The following is an 8,099-nucleotide window of genomic DNA, read 5'->3' as shown; positions in this document are numbered from 1 at the left end:
TAAAATTATTTAAACACAACACAAATTCTTTATTTATTATATCAGTAGTTAAGGGTAAAAGACTTGAGTCGTTTTTAAAATATTCCGAGTCTTTTGTGCCGAGTCAAGTTTGAAGTCATTTTAGGTCGAGTCCAAGTCTGAAGTCTATTAAAATGTGACTCAAGTGTGACTCGAGTCCCAGTCTCTAACTCGAGTGCCCATCTCTGCTTCACACACACACAAATACACACAGGATCATCTGAAAGCAGGAATGAACCGAGCCGCTACTGCAGTAAGCCTGCTATCGTTACGCCTTCACATTTAAGTGTCTCTTTGGTACTTTTGACAACACTAGTCTGCTCTGTTTCAGGCCTGACAGCTTTTTCACACAGTTTTGTTTAGGGCTCCAGAAGTCTAGGACCGGCACTGCTAGTGAGGTCTGAATCTCTAGTCTCTGTTCAACAACTTTCACTGGATTAGTGAGGACATTTGTGAATCTGGAGGACATTTTGTCTAAGCTGTAAACACACACACATCTTCACTGTTGTTGTTCTTGATGGTTCTCTCTTTTTGTGTTCAGATGCCTGTGATCTCACACTGGATCCAAACACAGCAGACACTCGAATCGTTCTGTCTGATGGGAACAGGAAGGTGACGAATGTGTCAAAGCCTCAGCCGATTCCTCGTGATCCAGAGAGATTTGAGTATCCTCAGGTTCTGTGTAGAGAGAGACTGACTGGACGCTGTTACTGGGAGGCTGAATGGACCCTAAGTTATGCTGAAATATCAGTGACATATAAAGGAATCAGCAGGAAAGGAGGGAGTGATGACTGTATGTTTGGATACAATGACAAATCCTGGAGTCTGTTCTACTCTGCTGGAGGATTCACTGTCCGTCACAATAAGAACAGGGCTGCTGTCCGTTCATCCTCTGATAGAGCAGGAGTGTATGTGGACAGTCGGCCGGCACTCTGTCCTTCTACAGCGTCTCTGACACATACACACACTCACACGCTTACACACATTCAACACAACATTCACTGAACCCCTCTTTGCTGGATTTAGGGTTGATTCCTCAGTGTCTCTGTGTGATATTAAAGGATAGAGAGACACTCTGTAAATCCTCTTTCTGATCTTCACACACACTCATCAAATCTCACTTCATTACATTTGTATTAATTCATTTTGAATTCATGTTTTTCATTGTCATCTAGAAGTTACACATCTAGATCAGACACACTGTTCTGAATCTGTAATAAACAGAGTAATAAAGTTGCTTTAATATTCATATTGTAAATTGTTCATCAGATTGAATAAAAGTACATTTGAAACTCGTTTAATCCTGAACTGGTTTGTGAATGACTGATGTGAACTGATGACAGTATGAATGATCATGAATGTGATTCAGATCAGCAGAATGAAGAAATCCCGTCGTCTCCTGATAATGTGAAGAAGAGAGAGAAAAGTGAAAGTGCAGAAACAGCTGTTTAACGTTTAAACTGAGCTGAAAATGACCGTATTTCCAAAGGATTAATGGACACTGTGTTGATCCACTGCGTCCGTTGGGATTTGACACAAATGATGATAGTTCATGGCTGATTTCAACATCTATTTCAGCATCACCAACATCTCTAACAGTGGTTTAGTACAAGCAGAGCTGCTCTATTTTTCCTCAATAATAATAGCTCTGAACTTTTTTTAACCTTTTAAAGACCTGAAGGCATTTTTAGAGTTGTTTTTGAGTGACACAAAAGTAAACACTCATAACTCCAAAACTATAGCAAGAAGAGTCAACAGATCAGTATCGTTTGATAGAAAAATTTCTTCTAAAAACGTGTTCTTTTAAATTTGGACATTCTCATGCTGAGAAACTGCTGATAAAAATGTAAATATATATCATTTTTATTATAATTTTACATATCTTTGTTATTTGACATGCAATAACTCAGGAAGGAAGTTCCTCTACATGTGAACTGCATCTGGATGAAATCTGACAGCATAAATTGATTGAGTTGCATTATAAAGTTGAGTTTCTAAGCTTTAAAATGATACATATTCTGTGTTATTCCTGTCACTGGTTGCTTAGTAATTGGATTATGAATTTTTTGTGGGGGTGGTGTACCGCCGGTGGTACACTTCAGGCTTAAAGGGTTAGTTCACCCAAAAATGAAAATTCTGTCATTTATTACTCACCCTCATGCCGTTCCACACCCGTAAGACCTTCGTTCATAAGACTGCTTCAGGATGCTTCTGAGCATTATGAATCAGCGTTATGAATCAGCGGTTCGGAGCGCCAAAGTCATGTGATTACAGCAGTTTGGCGGTTTGACACGCGATCCATGATTCGATACACTGATTCATTGTGCTCCAAAGCTTCCTGAAGCAGTGTTTTGAAATCGGCCATCACTATATAAGTCGTTATTTTGGTTTTTTGGCGCACCAAAAATATTCTCGTGGCTTTATAATATTAATATTGAACCACTGTACTCACATTAACTGATTTAAATTGTTTCAAGGCAAGTAGAAACAACTATTGCAATCTTTTTTAATGATTTTAAAAAATCATTACATGAGGAAATATGCTTTTGTTTCATGTAGTTACAGGGTAAGTAATTAAAAAAACGCAAACAATCTGATATTGCTGGCTCCGTAACCTTTATTTGAAAAACAACTTTATTAAAAACAGGTCTACAACACATTATTCATTTATACATTTTTTAAAATCAACTTTTCATTTTCACAAATTCTAAAGTCCTGATAGAAAGTATCACGTTTTGTCAGTTTTTTGGTTGTTGTTGTTTCTCACTTGGCTTCCTCCTCCTCTTGTTCCTCAACTGATGAAGCTTAAGAAGGAATCCCATTGCTATTCTGTATTATAAGAAAATACAGTACACCCAGAAATGTTCTCATGATTTAGGCTATTCATCTTTTTGCTTCTGACCAACTGTCACCAGCGCCTGCATGAGAGTCGACTTTGCCTTCGACGAAGCACATTGAAATGAGTAACGTGAAGCTTTCATGACGTTCTCGCGGGAGATTCATGTGAAACTCGCGCGAGAACTGCCGTCTCTGTTATTCTGTCTTGTTTGTTTCTCATTATCATTATCTGTTATTCTGTGTATTTTGTTGTGAGCATTAATGAAAAAAAAAAAAAAACTGACGGCATCCGACATCCGCCTGAGTTTTTGCGTGAGTTTCTCAGCACACTTACGTAACGCTTCATGTTACATCAAGCATGAACTCTTAACCCTTGCATGCACGTGCAGGAGACATATTTCCAAGTGAAATGGAATATTGAATAGAGGGCAGAGTTTTACTTTAGCGTTCCTCCTCTCTGTCTCTGGCTCATAGCAGACACACGGTTGCAGAGGAGTGGTTTAAGCGTTTTCAACCCAAGCCGTCAAACTGACGTCATCTGAGAAGGAATGCCATTCGAGACCAGAAGTAACTTTTCAGATTTTGATTAAAGATTACCGCGACAAACAATTTTTTTTGTCTTTTAACTTGCATGGATTAATTGTTCACCACAAGACTAATATGTGCTAACAAAGTAAATAGGGTCAATTTTGATTTCATGTGTACTTTAAGAAGGAAAGTCGTATACATTTCAGATGGCATGAGGGTAAAAGATAAGTAAAGGGTGAGCACATTTCTTTGTGTACTGTATTTTCTTTTAATACAGAATAGCAAATGGGATTCCCTCTTAAGATTCATCAGTGGAAAGAAAGAAAGTGTATACTTGTACATACTTACTGTATAGGTACACTATAATTATCGAAAGTTACGCTGTAAATTCGTTGTAATTATGGAGTGCTTTCCGGGCTGTAATCTAAAGCGTTACCAAATATGCAGAGAATTTATAACAGTTCTCATTGCTATAGCAGCATTAAATGAACGAAATCAAATTATTTCTACAGGGAATAACATTAAATGAACACATACTTCTGTTTTGTATTTTCAGTACACTTTACAAATTATACAATCTTAATATATTGCACCAGTTTAGTTTAAACTGGTATGATGTAAAATGATCTAAAATCTTCACACCATTAATTATTTGGAAGTGCTCTATATTCACACACTAATTTTGTACTTAATATACTAAAAATTCTTCTTTAGTACTACTAAAGATAATCTTAAGAACACCCATAAGTGTACTACAAATGGTAACTAAATACATTTTAATACAGATAGTATGTTGAAAGCACATTTTAGTTCATATTCATGGTGTCTCAAAATAGCACAGTTTAGTACGGCACTGTTCGGTTAATTTTACACATTTGGAAGTGTGGGACTTAACTCGAACCTTTTCTGCACCGCCTTTTTTTTTTTTTTTTTTTACGGTCCATTATCTAACTTTTACTGACAATTAGCTCATGTTGTACTGAATGTCCAAATGACCCTTCGCAGGGAGTTTGATTGACAGGCAGTCTAACCAATCATAATGCCATATCCAGATTTATGTCTGACAAAGCAGTTAGGGGAGTAAGTAGATTAACGTCTGTGGACTTGAACTTGAAAAATACAAATACATACAAACTGTCTATATTATATATTGTTTTTTGCTTTTTTTGCACTTTGTCTATCTTGTATATTTGTATATTATTCTTTTATTCTTTTTATTATCTGTGTCTTGTCACTGTCACTCTGTGGAGCTTCTTACTAAAACAAGTCACTAAAGTCACTAAAACAAATTCCTACTATGTGTATGTTACATTTACCGTCTTGTCCTGGTTGTTATTGACTGTCACGTGCTCCTTTGTGTTCTGTTCCCGCCACTCATCACTCACCATGAACACTGATTACACTCACAGCTGTTTGTCATTAGTACTGTGTATTTAAGTTCCTCCCTGTCTTCAGTCTAGCGTCCTGTATTGTTGTATGTTACGTGTGTTCTATGTTACCTGCCTATTCTGTGAGATTAAACTACATTATCCTGCCTTCCTCTTCCTTGGAGAACAATTGTTACAGAATACCGCACCGAAACCGCAAATGGATTATGGCGACATGTTCGCGCTTTTTGTTTGTTCACGAAAAAGTTCATCAGTGTTGCACTCGCGTGCCCCTACGACGACAAAACCCTGAAGTCGTTGTTCTGGATCGGGGCCAACTACCATCGTCCCGTGGACCTCCCAGACACCTCCGGAGTCAGCTGGAAGGAATATATCATCAGGTGTCTGGAGAGTGTTCGTCCCCGATCCAGAGCACAGCCAGACTCAGAGCCCGTATCTTCTCCACAAACCGTGGAGTACGAGCCCCCCGCAGACGGAGAGTTTCCACCGGCAACTAAAGATCCCGAGACCCCAAGGATAGAGGTGACCCGCGCCCCGGAATGGGAACTCCACCTGACGTCTGACCAGCGGTGTGAGCCCACGACATCTGCTGACGAGGGCTCACGATGAATTGATTCCCACCCAAACCCACCCGTCATGTTCATCATCGTCACTTGACAACGACATTACTATGGACTGTGTTTCCTTTACAGATCCTCTACCCACGCTGACAACAAAACCAGGCTCAGCCAGTCCTCCAGTAACATCGCTGCTGGATGTCATCTGCCCTGCGCGGTCTCTGGTGAACCCCTGTGATGTCGAGCTGCAAGTCACACTCCCACCAGCAGCACGTAGGCCAGAGGTTCCGGTGGCTTCGCCTCCAGCTGCCGACCTCGTCGCTCCATCTCGGCCCGTTGACCTGCCGGCTCTGTCCAGGCAGGTCATGTTCTGGTGATGTTCGGCGATGTTCTGGCTCTGCCCTTCTACGGTTCCGCCGGAGACCCTCCGACTGACGGCTCCTCTGGTCTCCCTCGTCCGGCCGGCTCCCCCTTGGTCAGTCGCCCCCCCCCTCTTCCGCAGCGGACTTGCAGGACGTCCGTTACACTCCGTCCCTCCACCCCTTCAGCTACAGAGGGCTCCTCCTTCCCCTCGGAGTCGCCTCTGTCCTCGGTCGAGCCGACGTCACCGCAGCCCTCGGGATCTCCAGCTCCACCTCCGCCGTTCGTCGCCAGAACATCGCCACGGTCTCCCAGGCCAGCGACGTCGCGGGAGTTCGCCAGCTCTCCGTCTGCGCCCCGGAATCCACCTGCCGAGTCTCCGCCAGTCGTCCCCCAGATGCCGTCAGTCCGCTCTACAGCATTTGGACTCCGCCCTCCATCTACTCGGCCGTGGACTGTCGGATCTGGGGAGCTCTGGGTCTGTGTCAGCGGTCATCCACCTACGCCGCCAGGGGATCGTCATCCTCCCTTCATCACTCCGTCACCATCACTCCGGCCACCCCTATGATGTTCCTCCACGGCGCGAGGACGCGCCTTGCCGGAGGGGGGAGCTAATGTTACATTCACCGTCTCGTCCTGGTTGTTATTGACTGTCACGTGCTCCTTTGTGTTCTGTTCCCGCCACTCATAACTCACCATGAACACTGATTACACTCACAGCTGTTTGTCATTAGTACTGTGTATTTAAGTTCCTCCCTGTCTTCAGTCTAGCGTCCGGTATTGTTGTATGTTACGTGTGTTCTATGTTACCTGCCTATTCTGTGAGATTAAACTACATTATCTTCCTTGAACCTGCCTTCCTCGTCTTCCTTGGAGAACAACTGTAACAGTGTAAACATACCTGGCAATAAAAAATGGTGTGTACTGTCATGGGCCGCTTGAACTGAGGCACTACAGCAATCTGTCAAGACACATTAAAAAGACACAGAGTGGTATTTATACAAAATTTGACACTTTGTTTCATATCAAAAGTACTGCACTCTCTTGTCTGTCGACGCATTGTCAATGCCCTCTTTGCTCCGATGTATTTTTCACTCTGAGAGAGCATGATGTGTGGCGTGAGAGTGGCACAGGGCTTGTCGGACATACAGTAACTAAAGGGGGTCGGTCGGCCCATCTCGGGACCAGGTCGGCCGTTGCCGTCTGGGGCAAATGCTTAACATTTATTATTATTAATATTATTATAACCATAGTGAAATTGTGACAATAAAAAAACGTCCGAAACCCGCTGTCGGCCTGTAAAAACAATTTATTTATATATATATATATATATATATATATATATATATAAAAACTGACCAGCCCACATTTAAAAAAAAAAAAATGGTCCAGCCCCTCTGCCATTTGCCAGAATTGCCAGATGGCCAGTCCGCCAATGGGTTCAGCCTTTCCTTTCCCTGATGGCATGTCAGATATAAAAATAAGGGGCCCTATCATACACCTGGCGCAATGTGACACCAGGTGCGACGCAAGAGTTTTTTGCTAGTTTCAGGCCAACGCAGTTATCATTTTCACATCCAGCGCAACATTGTTTAAGTAGCAAATGCTCTCACACTCATCTGTTCGGCCATGGGCGTGCTGGTCTGAAAACGATGTGTGTTCAGGTGCATTGTTGGCACGTTGTTATTTTGAGGCAACTGTAAATGACTGCACCATTGACCAACAAAAATGTGGTCTAAAGTCAATGGAGTAGTATTTAAAATATATATATATATATATATATATATATATATATATATATATATATTATTTTTTTTTTTTTTTTTATTTAAAGGGCGCATTAGTAATATGCACCTATAGGCAGGTGCACAACGCGCTTACATTCAGGTTTTTACACACACAGGGATGCGCAGCATCACACAAACATTTTTAAATATTAAAAATAAAAGGATTTTCTGTCTTGCAAATTCCACCATGTAAATAGTGAATCCGCCATGGTGCAAGAGCAAATGGCTTTTAAAGGGAACTGGAGAAGGGACTCTCATTGGTTTACTTTTGGACCATGTGACTGGTGTGTCATGTATTAACATTTCTAAACAGTTTTGTTTTTAACTGCCTGTTTGTTTGTTTTTTTGTTTTTTTTTTTTTTTTTTTTTTTTGCTAGTTTGTTTTGTTTTGTTGTTTTTGTTTGTTTTTTTGCCTTTCTAACATGACAATTACATGAAGCAGAGAGTAAAGGCCAAAACAATTTATCACAGAAGGATAATACAATCAGATTTTATTCCTCCAGAGGATTTGCTTTTGCTTTTGTTTACAGGAAATAATGAGCCCTTCATTGCTCTGATGCAGTTTAAAGCACAGATGGTTGCTAATGTACTCTCTGATCACTGGGTTCCAGACACAAGCCACT

The sequence above is a fragment of the Megalobrama amblycephala genome, linkage group LG21 (assembly GCF_018812025.1).
Source record: "Megalobrama amblycephala isolate DHTTF-2021 linkage group LG21, ASM1881202v1, whole genome shotgun sequence".
NCBI lineage: Eukaryota > Metazoa > Chordata > Actinopteri > Cypriniformes > Xenocyprididae > Megalobrama > Megalobrama amblycephala.
The sequence above is the reverse complement of the archived record's forward strand: the minus strand, read 5'-3'. Positions refer to the sequence as shown.